Source organism: Triticum dicoccoides, chromosome 1B (genome assembly GCF_002162155.2).
Source record: "Triticum dicoccoides isolate Atlit2015 ecotype Zavitan chromosome 1B, WEW_v2.0, whole genome shotgun sequence".
In the NCBI taxonomy this organism is placed as follows: Eukaryota; Viridiplantae; Streptophyta; class Magnoliopsida; order Poales; family Poaceae; genus Triticum; species Triticum dicoccoides.
This window is the reverse complement of record NC_041381.1, coordinates 172,550,659-172,563,886: the sequence shown is the minus strand read 5'-3', so window position 1 is coordinate 172,563,886 and position 13,228 is coordinate 172,550,659. Positions and strand designations below refer to the sequence as shown.

The 13,228-nt window shown below is 43.6% G+C and overlaps 1 long non-coding RNA gene across 3 annotated transcripts; it reads left to right on the top strand.

The window, feature by feature from the left end:
* The first annotated feature begins 478 nt into the window (after positions 1-478).
* LOC119326233 lies at positions 479-2,039 on the top strand. 3 transcript variants are annotated; one of them, XR_005157872.1, is made up of 4 exons: positions 479-597; positions 696-869; positions 1,183-1,230; positions 1,738-2,039. It is a non-coding gene; the product is annotated as an uncharacterized LOC119326233 (long non-coding RNA). The 3 variants fall into 3 exon arrangements; XR_005157871.1 differs by having other exon boundaries at positions 685-869; XR_005157870.1 differs by having other exon boundaries at positions 496-869.
* Positions 2,040-13,228: the final 11,189 nt, after the last annotated feature.

Below are 13,228 nucleotides of genomic sequence, written 5' to 3'. Positions count from 1 at the left end.
AACGCCGGCGCAACAGCGGAGCCCGAGGACACAGGTCCTCCATGAGGATGCCGCCGCCGCCACGCCATCCTTGCTTGAACAGACTGGTTTTCAAATCCATCCCCAACTATAGGACCAATGGCCTTGTCAAGGAAGGATCCGAAGAATCTTTATTCAGCGCTATCATCGTCGCCGCCGAAACAAAGACGATGAACAGCCTAAAAATCTAAACTACGAGGGAGTAAAAACGATCCACACGCGTGGATCCGGCGACCCCTCTCACCACCGACGACCGAGATCGCCGGCGGAAGGGAGCCGCCGGAGGACGGCGCTGAAAGATTGGGTCTCCTGGCGCCGGCTAGGGTTCCAGCCGCCAGCCGCCAGGTTTGTCGTTGATTATGTTTTATCCCACGGCCGTGATGTTGTAGCCAATTCCGTTGTGTGACCTCCCATAAATCTTCCCTAATTTCTCGCGCTGGTCCTCCACCATAGAGTTAATCTGCTGCCTCCACCTTTTCTGTCAAAAAAAAACTGCTGCTTCCACCTCCCACAACCCCGCATCCTCTTCCTCCAGGCCCGTCGCTCCCGTCTATTCCGCACTTCCGATCCAGATCACAGGTACGCCATTCTCCATCGAGTCGTCGACAAGCCCACCTCCCTGCCGTTCTCTGCGGTACACTTCTTCCGCCCTAATCCCAGGTAAAGATCTTGCCCAGATTATGCTCATTCATCGCCACGCTGCTGCGCCGTCGCCGATCTAGCACTCTGTGTTGGCCTTCAACAACCGCACACCAGGACAAGGGGAGGCTCACCAGCGGCGGCGAAGGTTGCTGCTGTAGGTTCCTGGATGTCTTCTTTCATCACAACGACAACAAGACCCTCGTTACTCTGTACGAAATCTTCCTTCATCTCTCATCTCTTCTGCTAGCTTATGGTTCCTTTATGTTCAGATCTTGTAGTTTAAATTCTATGCTCCCATCTAATATGGGTCAGGTTGAGATCATACTGATGATGGTAATTCTGAATTTAGTTCATATGCTTCTCCTGTTTAAATAGTTGCTTCCATGAAAACTGCTTCTTCTTTTTGCTTTTTTGTTGTAAACATTTCCTGTAAGCATTCTAGAGATCTCCCCCATTTTTTGGTATTTATTCAACGGATTTTTGAACCTATGTTGCATGGTTATGTTCTCGGATTACAAGCAGCACATGGAAGGTAGCAAGGTATCTAACTCCTGTCGAGCTTGTACTGAGGTTGGCCTCCCTGCTTTTTATCCTTATTTCTTGCATAGATATCCATGGTTGTGAATTTATGCTTCAGCCATTGCTTGCCAATGTGCCCTTATTTTATTGTATATACATTCTGCTGCAACCAATATTTGTTTGTACTTCAATCAGTATTAGCGACTTCAACCACGATCGGTGTTGCTTCTTTACTGAACTTGTTGTACATACATTCCAGTGAACCTTTTTTTTGTATATGTTTCCATGATAGTAAACTTTTGCTTCAACCATTGCCCATGTATGCTTCTCTTATTATATAGAAATTTTGGTCCAACCAATTCCATTGTGTTCTTCAACCATGGCTAGTGTGGCTTCTTTTACTGATATTGTTTTTAACAAAAAAAAATGGTAGGGAAGGCCCCTAATTTTTTTTACTCATATTGTTATACATACATTTTGCTTCTTGCAGCAAAATATTAGTTTCGACAGATGCTAGTCTGTGCTTAATTGTTTGTCACTAATGTTTCTGTCGTACAGGCATTTTGTTCCTCTTGGTTTAGTCATGCTTCTTCATTTCCAGCACAATGGCCACTGAAATGCAGCCTCTAGGCACCGTTGTTTGTTGGCGGTTGCCTTGTTGACGACGAAGAATTCGCGGCACATGTAGAGTTCACGCATGATTGGCTAGTTCAAAGCGCAGTGATGCTGGCTATGCAGAAGTGAAATTATTGTTGTTTAGGAGTAAAAGTGCATATTGTTCTTATCGATTAAATTTGTGCATGTGTGTATTCTTGTTATGCTTCTGTACAATTTATTTCGCAAAAAGTAAATGTTTCCATCCAACGCAAATATTGTTTGTGCTACACCAAAATATATTTGCAGATCATTGAAACACTACCATATAGCATAGAAATAATGCTTTTGTCGATGCGAAAAATATTTCTAACAATACGATCGATAAAATATGAATAAAATGTGTTATGAGCACACCATAAAATGATGCTTCTATCGATAAAGAATGATGCTTCCATGCCACCTAAGCATGGTGGGCTGAAAAAAATGCATCTCGAATAATAATTATGTTCTTATATTTGTTTGTTGGAAGCAAATCAAAACTTATCAGTTTTTCTTAATAATAAAGGATGTTTGACGTGATGAATCTACCCTTTGTTGATGCACGCGTTCAATCTAGGAAGCAGTGAATTAGGAAGCATCGATAGTTGGCATCCAGAGCGGACGTATTTAGCGGAAGGATGGAAGCAGTGAATTAGGAAGCATCAATAGTTGGCATCTGGAGTGGACGTATTTAGCGGCAGGATTACAGGAGCAATTAATTAACTATTCAAATCAACAAACCATGTGTGGGCCATTAGCATATTGGACGGCTACAGTGCTTCTGATCCTACGGTGCTCGACTAGTCTGATGGGAGCAAGGGATCAGTAGTCTGATCCCTAGCACTGCCCTAATTTGAACCAGCACATAGGACCACCATCAACCACATCATATTGTTAAAGAGTAGTACATGTCTTTATGAAAGCTAAAAACTAAAAGTCATTTACAGCCAACAATTTGTAATTGAAACTACTGGTCTACATCCAAAGAATTATGAGATGCCATTTCTTTTCCTACATACTCCTGTGTAGCATCAGGGATGCCGGCAAACAGAGAAGCTTCTTTCTTCAGAAATAGCACACATGCCCTGTTTTGGGAAAATGGAAGTTAGCACCACCAAGTAAATCAATCTTGAAAAAAGAATAGAGTTTCGAGATGTGCTTACATTATCAATATACACAAATGTATGCCATATCTTTTCATACAGATTCATATTGGAGAATAAACTTGTCCCGGATATGTACGTCTCCCAGCCGCGCCTTACCACCTCTCTTCCGTCCATTTTAGATGCTTCGCCATTCGCCACACCGCCGCCGTCAATTTCTTTGAAAATTTTCATAGATAGATAGTGCACAAAAGAGAACAAATTCATAAGAGAAGTAATGTATGCACCTGTCCTATCTCCCAAGAATTGAACTTCTGTGGTAAATTAAAACTAACACATACCATGGCTATCCAACAGCAGAGAGTAGTGACAAATCTGAACCGGGTCCTCTTTCTTTAGGATCTGATATACCTTCAGGCTGATTACTCTGCTAGGTGTTCTCTGAACTCTGAAAGTCTGAATGAACTCATGTGCAACTTTTAACGATGGAAATGGAGTGGCGTCACAAGATTGGATCCTTATCCTGCTATATAACTATAGTAAAGTTAAAGCAAGTAAGCTAAGAAGTTGGATAGCAAGATGAAGGTGCACCACACCATCCAATTCTGAAAAAGTGGCTGATGGTTTTCCTCATTGAATCCATAAGGAGCATGCTTTTCTATCCTTGAACTAAGCTGAAACTCAAGAGATCTAAAATCTGAACGAAAGAACTTGATTTCTTAGAAGGACGGCGACTACACCAGATCGAGTAGCCTCGCCCGTGCATCACCAAAGCTGGGGCATACATGGAGCCGTGGCATTTGCGACGCCCAGCAGCAGGGTCACATCTCATCCGCATCAACTCAAATCAAAACAGAAGGAGCAGACAAAACAGGTATCCAAATCACACTCATCGCCACTCTGGTAATCACAGGCTAGCCATGGCTTCAGAAGTTGTCGTCACTCTCTGTGTTGCCTCACTGCAGAGCTGTAGGAGCTAGGCTTCCACCGCAGCTGGCGTGCGTGGAGGGCAAAGGCCAAGCCAAAAGGCATGTGCGGTGCAACGGGTAGAAAATTAATAAATATATGCTTGCAAACTTGAAAAATAATTTACCACCCAAACAACTTTGGAAGTAGAAAACAATATTGGAAGTACTCAAAGTAGGTGTACATCAGCTCCAGAACCAGCTCTTCCAAAATATTATCTTTTGTCATTCCACATCCCTGCCTGCCATATCAATGTAAACTGCCAACTATTCTGGGAAACTTCATCCAACTAAAGCATAATGAGGCACGAATAGGTGTATGCTCTCAGTACTATTCAATGGTCCTGCAGCACATCGGACAATGAACGCACGGTGTCATCACAAGTCACGAGTAATGTTGAAGTGTTAATATTAAGTGATACATGCAGTAAGAGAAGGCCTTCAGTAAAAAAAACATCTGATTACTGTGAAAAAACTATGGTGCCAAACATTTAGTATTGACTAAGCTACATGTTTTCTATATTTGAACATGGCAGAGAAACAAAAGAAATATGTGACCAGATCAGGTTCTCGTCTCACCATTGAGCGTGATGCACATCTCCTGATACGCACCCTAAATCCTAACAAGTTTCAGAAATATCAAACTTAAAAAACCAAATAACTGAATTTTTTGGCCCCGTACATCATTTAAAGATTAAAAGAAACTCAAATCCAAGATCAATTGTTTTCATAGTTGTTGTCCCAAGATCAAATACTGTTCCAAATTTTCCAAGATATCCACCACAAAAATTGTTTCTTATTTTTATTTCTTCCATTGAAGCAAAGCAAGATAAACAAATAAATAAAGACATGCTTGTGTTCAAGGGATGTATAGCAGGAATAGCAGCTCAGCGAGCAAGATCAAATGTTGCGCATTTGAGGTTCGCCTCTCCACCCTAGGAAACCACACACAATTATAGCAAAGAATAAGCAAATCGGCCTAAGAAATAACACAGAAAGCTAGAATTTCTATGCAACCAACATCACTATAAAAGTAACTGCATTGTTCATTCATTGTATCCCAGAGCATATACTAAAGAACATACAAAACTATTAAGTACTCCCTTTGTAAAGAAATGCAAAATACTAGATCAAGACTGTTGCAACTCCTGTACCATTTTTTTGTGAACCTCTTCAAGTTATTATAATATGAATACTTACTATATATATTTTCAGAGCCAAACAATTATGTATACCTTAAGCCAATTAACTACAGAGAGTAAAGTGGAACCTTATAGCATTGGTCTGAACCACTAATGCAAACCTTCAGCCAATTAAGTACAGAGATTTAGAGCGGAACCATGTAGCACTGGTATGAAAACTTTGTCATACAACAGTTGTTCTTCCTAGATAAAAATTTAGCTAGCTTTATCATCTTTTATTGCTACTTACAAAATAGTCAATTAAATAATTACCTCTCTGCCATTACCATGATATTAGTTTACCTTTTCTTATATTTTTGTGTCATACAATAGCTGTTCTTCCTAGATACAAATTTAGCTAGATTTATCACATTTGATCACTACTTCTAATTATTGTTTTTCCTCAGGACCATCTTGTAATGAGGACAGGGGGTGTTTTAGGCATTGACTTGTTCAGAGCTTATGTAGTAGTTGATGACACATGCAAATTGATTACATTGTAGATTGTACCTCAGGTCAGACGAAGTTCCGGCAGACGGTGGAGTACGTGTAGACGGATTTCCGACGAAGCCCACGGTGTACAACGACGTCAGAAACTTGCGACACGACGATGAGCCAAATAACTGCAGATTATCACAGAGTTAGAACACACAAGATTATTTAACCTTGCAATTAGAATACAAAGGGTTCAGTGATGTCTTTTTTCCTTGATGACAGATGCAAATCATCTGGATATGAATTGGGTAGTATTTATTATCAGGTTTAGATACGTTGATTAATGGGACTGTAGCAATAGCAAAAACTTTCAGTAGCAAGCTACATCTCTGTTCTCTATCCAAATGTGCATCAATCAGTAGCATCATATATCATACATCAATTAGTAGCATCTATGTAAATGAGAAGCAATCAACACTTCTCTCTATGCCTTCTTTGTCTCTCTGCTCTCTCTCTCTCTCTCTTGTTCACCTCTCTTTCTTTTATCCACAAGAGCAAATCAGTAGGCGTTGGACCCCGTCTCTCATCTCTGTTCTCTCTCTCTTTCTAGCAGCAGCGGTCAGTAGCAGTTCCATCAATCCTTCTATCTAAATGTGCAGAAATCATCATTTCTCTCATCTCTCATCTCTGCTCTCTCTCATCCTCACCTGTCTCAATAGCAACAGTGTCCAGCATGCCCTCTGCTCTCTCCCTAGAGCAAGAACTCCTTGTCAGCAAGGGCGTATGCCTCACCAGCTCCCAGCTCACCCGCCCCACCGCAGAAGCGACCTATCCCCTACGCAGCATCGGGAGGAGGCGGATCGAGATCAATCACACTGAGAGATGAGGGGGAGGAGATCCCATAGGGACGTGAGAAGTGCGACCGGCAACACTGGGGCGGGCTTCTGCTCCAAGTTCTGGGAGGAAGACGGAGGCGAGGGTGGCCAAGAATGAGGGACGAAGCTGGGGCCGCCGGAGACGGGCCGGTGAAGCCCTGCCCGAAACTCTAGCCACGGGGGTGGGGTTTCGAGAGGGCGGTAGAGGATGTGAGCGGAGAATCTGGCTGGAGGGGAGGGAGGCGCAGACCGTGGGGAGCTCGGGGGCGTGCTGCGCGGCGTCGGAGGTCGCCGGAAGCGGCCGGCGCGGGTGGCGGCGGCGGCGAGGAGTTTGTGGGCGAGGGGGAGAGGAGACGAGCACCCGTGGTCTTTTTGTTGCCGTGTTTTTTTTCTTTACAAATCTGCTCGGATCGCGGGTTGAATACTCCAAACGTAGGGAGTTTTGTGTAAAAACAAAGCGTTTTCCTGATTAACCACTTAAAATTGGACCGCGGGTTGAATAGCAGAAAACACAAGGACTTTTCTGCAAAAATACCACCAACGTACGACCAGACGCAATGTATGGTTTATTATTAGGGAAAGACTTTGCAGTAAAATACAACTAATACTTTACATGGGTTCACCGGAATAAGTTCTGTATATAGACCAAAACTATTTTGTTTGGTTTTGCTGCCTCCTTAATATCTTCTGTTCTGGTACTACTAATGTAAAAACTCAACTTTTCAGCAAGCTATGGAAAAAATGGTGGAACCGCCACCTTCTAAAGGTGGCGAGGTAACTATAACCGCAATGTCAGCTCTTGCTGTAGTGGGTCAGTACCTGTCCACTAACAGTGCCAAAAGCACGTTCCTGAGTAATACTGGGTTGGTTGTTAAGGAAATCTCATCCAAACTGCCTCATGATCAAGATATGCAAGCTCAAAACAATGTTATATCTGTGCTCCAGACACAAGTCTGTTCCCTAACAGAGACCCTTTGTGAAACAAGGACAGACATTGTTCGATGTCGTCAAGATATGCATGGTTTTGAAACCAGACTATCAGACATTTTCTATGTTATTCAAGAGCCTATGAGAAATGAAGGTGAAGGTTATGGTGCTCCATCGGACAATACAACATGAAAACGTAGCACTCAGGTCAAATGAACTGAGCTTCTGATCTTCTGGTGGTGCATTTATCTGCTAGACTGTTAACTTTTATGCCAACCTTCCTTTTGTTTTATAGTTGTTATTTGTTTTGTTGCGATACAAAATTTGTTCTTAACGTGCAGCCACCGGCTGAAGAAAACAACAAGCCATTTTTGTATAGTGTAGGGTGTTCCCTATATTTGCACTGGTGGCGATCTTTGATGCCCAGTGGATGTTACCTATGCAATCGCCTTAATAGCCTAGCGTTAGTTTCGGGCTTATTTATTTCCTAGTATTCTTTTTCACTGGTTTGCTAGTGGTCGCAACAACCATGGGCCATATATGGACCGTGGTAACCATGACCCTGCTACGGGCCGTAGGATCCATGGGCCTCCTACGGGCCGTCTTTAAATATGGGCCTCCAACACGGCCGTAGAATTGGCGGGCCTCGGGCCGTCGGATAAATGGGTCTAGGCTGTAAACGGGCGTAATTGGTATCGGCCCAGCACGGTAACGGGCCGTTAACATGCCGGAGGACAGCAAAGTCTTAATTCTGTCACAGGCATAATGGATCGTTAATGGGCCAGAATATAGGACGGGCTGGAAACGGCGCAACGGGTTAACAAGCCAGAAACGGGCCGACTCTTGCCACATGCCGAATTTGGCCCATTAGGGGAACAAGCTAGTAACGGGCCGAAAGTAATCGAGGGCTAGAAAGGAGCCCAAGAACGTATGGGCCGTCAGTAGGCCGAAAGCTAACACGGGCTGGAAACGGCCCATGTGAATCATGGACCGTTAACGGGTACAAATAAATTTACTGTTCATTCTGGGCTAGAGTCATCGTCGGCCTTTTAAGGGCCTAAAGATACGAAGGCCTCATATGGGCCGAAAGAGTCGTGGGCCATACATGGGCCGAAAGTGAAACGGGCTGGTGTTATATTCGATGGCCCACATGACGTTGTTGGGCCGATTTCAGGTAAGCCCTAACGGGGCATGAGTTACCGGGCCGTAAAATGGGCTATTTGTGAAGAGACTGTTAACACGCTTTTCATGGGCCAGCCCGCTAACTTTTGACCAAGTCAAATGGGCCGGCCCTTGTAAGCTAAATGGGCCAATGGTGGGCCGTCGCACGTGTCGAAATATCATAGGCGCCTATCTGACCCACTAACGAGTTGACACGTGTTTCCTCCGGCCAATCAGAATTTTACACGTGGAAATTTCCCATTAGTCCGGGGTGTTAACGGGTTATCAGATACAAAACCGGACCCGATAGCTTAACGGCAACCCGTTACAGTGGATGCTACGTGTCGGTTACCCTTGACGAAAGCACTTCTGTGACGCGCGATTTATCGTCATGGAAGTGGACACTTCCGTGATGATAATTTTGGTAATGTCATGGAACACTTCTACGACAGCACATGTATGACTATCTTGATTCTGTCATAAAATCGTCATGGATGTACATGCATGACAAAAAACGGACCTACTGTGACAAACACGTATCATCACGGAAGTGTATTTTTTTCGTAGTTTAAGTTCATCATTTCACTTGAGTTAATGCCACCGCTCATCCTGAATACTATTTAACATTGGCAAGGATATGAGGCTTGTGCCTTTGTTAACTGGCTGGATGAAGAATGGCATGGCACGCTCGGAGTGTTATCACCAAGCTCGCAGAAGATAATGTAAAGCTGAAGAAGAAACTGGCTGATCTGGAATGTACAATCAGTACGATGAAGCAAGAAAGAATCAATCACAGGCAACAGATGAAAGCAAGAGACAAGAAGGAACTAGCATGTGTAGTTGTGGTTGTCGCATTAGCCATGTTCTATGCGCTGTTTGCAATGATGATTAGGGGTTTTGTTTGATAGTATTGACAGACAATGTCCCGGGGCCATCCAACAACAACAACAAGAAGAAGGACTAAATTAAGCAGACTGTATATATCTCCATTTTCGTTCGCTCATATTAATTTGTTATCTCTGTTTATCCTATCAATCTCATCGCAGACGGTTAGTAATACATATTTGACAGAGATCTTCTACATTATCGCTCAGAGGTTGGTTTGTTGAACTGTGTGCCCTAACAAGCACACAATTCACAAAAAGACCGTATGGGCTATCTATAATGATTGAACACAATTCTGATTACCGACCTATTTGCCAGGTATCACACACATCTTGTTACGCCGAATCGTTTGTGTTCACCTCGATCATCGCAAATGATTCATCGGAGCGAACTGTATGCCGTATATTGCACACACCTTGATCTTGCTGCCCATTTCTGTTGTTATGTCTCATCACAAACGGTTTGTATGGATCATCGTATGCCCAACATTGCACACACAACTAAAATCTGAATCGTGTTTGATGTATCATTCATCGCAAATGTTTTGCATCTTTTTGACGGTTTTTTTACATCACCATTTGCGATTAATGCATCGCACACAGTTTCGTCAAAGGGTCTCTGATCGTAGTGTCGCATTAGCAGCGTCCTGAAGTAGTGGATGGTGATGGATCCGAAGGTTTTTGTCAGCTCAACGCCCATGATACATGCAAGTAACCCATTACTTTTGCCGCAGCACTCAGATACCCTGGCGAGCTCCCCTTCTAAGCAGGAATCAAAGAGGAACAAGCCATCTTTACCTGCTAATGACAACACCCGAGTGAAGAACCTAGTCCTGAATATAAACAATGATGCGCGTTTGGTGGGCCCCCAAGGGGGGTCACGCCATGCGCAATGAGTCTACAGTGCTGGAACTGTCGTGGGGCTAGAAAACCCGCAACAGTTCATGAGCTTCGTGATCTAACGAGGCAACTTGCGCCCTCTATCTTATGTATCATTGAAACTCAAATAGAGGGCTCTCGAGTAGAGAATTTAGCAGGCACTTTAGGTTTCAGTGATAGTTTTGTAGTTGGTAGTTCTGGGAGAAGTGGTGGACTCAGTATTTTTTGGAATGATGAATAAAGCTTGCAGTTGATGGTTACTCTAAGTATCATATTAGTGTTGTGGTTGATGATTTGGCACAGATCAAAACAAGGGTCACTTCCGTTATGAAGAGGCCCAGGTGTCTGAAAGGTATAAAACTTGGGACATGTTGCATGGCATTGTTGGTGCAAATGACCTACCTTGGGTAGTCATGGGAGATTTCAACGAGGTTTTATATTCCCACGAGCATGATAGAGTGGGAAATAGGAGCCAAGCACAGATGGATGCGTTTAGAGATGCCCTGGATACATGCGGATTATCAGATATATGTTATAATGGCATAGGTTGGACTTTTGAAAAAAGGTGACAGGGGGAGGTAGTTTGGAACACAAGCATGCAGCAGCATCCGACCACGTACCGATCTTCCTTCAGCTTAGCACGTTGCATGCATGTGCACACGGACCGAGGTAGTTTAAATATGAATTGTGTTGGGAGAGAGATCACATGCGTGCAGATGTGATTGGTGGAGGGTGGACCTCACAACAGCATCATGAGCCGAGCCGATCAGTGGATAGCGTCCGACAAAAAATGTAGCAGGTGGCAGGCGACCTTACTTCATGGGACCGCATGCACTTCGGCAACGTCAGACAACAGATCGCCCAGCTGCAGAAGCAGCTACAGGAGATGCGCGGACTCCTAGGAAGATCCGGGCCAAATCACCTTGAACTAAAAATCACAGAAAATCTAGTGGAATTATATCACCAAGAGGAAATACTGTGGCGACAAAGGGCAAGGCTTGAGTGGCTGATACATGGGGATAAAAACATGTACTTTTTCCATTTGCAAGCGAGCAGGAGGCAAAGGAAAAATCAAATAAAATCTTTACAGAAGGATACTGGACAGGTTACTGAGGACAGAGATGAGATGGAGGAAATGACCAACACATTTTATACAAATCTATACACTTCAGAGGGGGGTCATGATATGGACAACGTCATTTCCACAGTCCCATGCAAAGTAACCCAGGAGATGAATGATATGTTGAATGCTCCTTACACTCAAAAGGAAGTAAAAATGGCACTCTTCCAAATGTTCCCTACTAAGTCACCGGGTCCAGATGGTTTCCCGTCTCATTTCTTTCAGCGCCATTGGGAGATTTGTGGGGATGATGTTACCAAACCAGTTCTTGATGCTGTGGAGGGGAAGGAGTCAGCAAAAAGCATCAATGAGACCATCTTGGTGTTGATCCCAAAGGTGAAAAACCCCACTCTGTTATCACAATTCCGGCCTATCAGCCTTTGCAACGTCCTCTATAAAATTGCTTCGAAGGTAATTTCCAACCGTCTGAAAATTATTTTGCTTGAGATTATTTCTGAGGAGCAGTCGACATTTGTGCCAGGGAGACTCATTACTGATAACATTGTGATTGCTTATGAGTGCTTACACTTCATGAAGAGAAACAAGGCCAAGATACACCAATCATGTGCTCTAAAACTTGATATGATGAAAGCCTATGATAGGGTTGAGTGGCAATACCTCCAGGCAATCATGTTGAAACTGGGTTTTTCTCAAAGGTGGGTAGATATTGTTATTGGATTGGTGACTTCAGTTACTTTTTCAGTCTACACTGGTACGCGTCCGTCCTAAACAAACGGTTTTTAACCCCTTTCCGCGACGGCATTTGGAACCATTGATGACCCACAAGTAAAGGGGATCTATCATAGTCCTTTCGATAAGTAAGAGTGTCGAACCCAACGAGGAGCAGAAGGAAATGATAAGCAGTTTTCAGTAAGGTATTGTCTACAACCACTGAAATTATCGGTAACAGATAGTTTTGTGATAAGGTAATTCGTAACGGGTAACAAGTAACAAAAGTAAACAAGGTGAAGCAAGGTGTCCCAATCCTTTTTGTAGAAAAGGACAAGCCTGGACAAACTCTTATATAAAGGAAAGCGCTCCCGAGGACACATGGGAATTATCGTCAAGCTAGTTTTCATCATGCTCATATGATCCGTGTTCGTTACTTTGATAATTTGATATGTGGGTGGACCGGTGCTTGGGTACTGCCCTTCCTTGTACAAGCATCCCACTTATGATTAACCCCTCTCGCAAGCATCCGCAACTACGAAAGAAGAATTTAAGGTAAACCTAACCATAGCATGAAACATATGGATCCAAATCAGCCCCTTACGAAGCAACGCACAAACTAGCATTTAAGCTTCTGTCACTCTAGCAACCAGCATCTACTTATTACTTCCCAATGCCTTCCCCTAGTCCCAAACAATGGTGAAGTGTCATGTAGTCGACGTTCACATAACAACACTAGAGGAAAGACGACATACATCTCATCAAAATATCGAACGAATACCAAATTCACATGACTACTTATAACAAGACTTATGCCATGTCCTCAGGAACAAACGTAACTACTCACAAATCATATTCATGTTCATAATCAGAGGGGTATTAATGTGCATAAAGGATCTGAACATATAATCTTCCACCGAATAAACCAACTAGCATCAACTACACGGAGTAATTAATACAACCAGCAACCCACAGGTACCAATCTGAGGTTTTGAGACAAAGATCAGATACAAGAGATGAACTAGGGTTTGAGAGGAGATGGTGCTGGTGAAGATGTTGATGGAGATTGACCCCCTCCCGATGAGAGGATCGATGGTGATGACGATGGTGACGATTACCCCTCCCGGAGGGATGTTTCCCCGGCAAAACAGCTCCGCCGGAGCCCTAGATTGGTTCCGCCTTGAGATGGCGGCGCTTCGTCCTGAAAGCTTCCT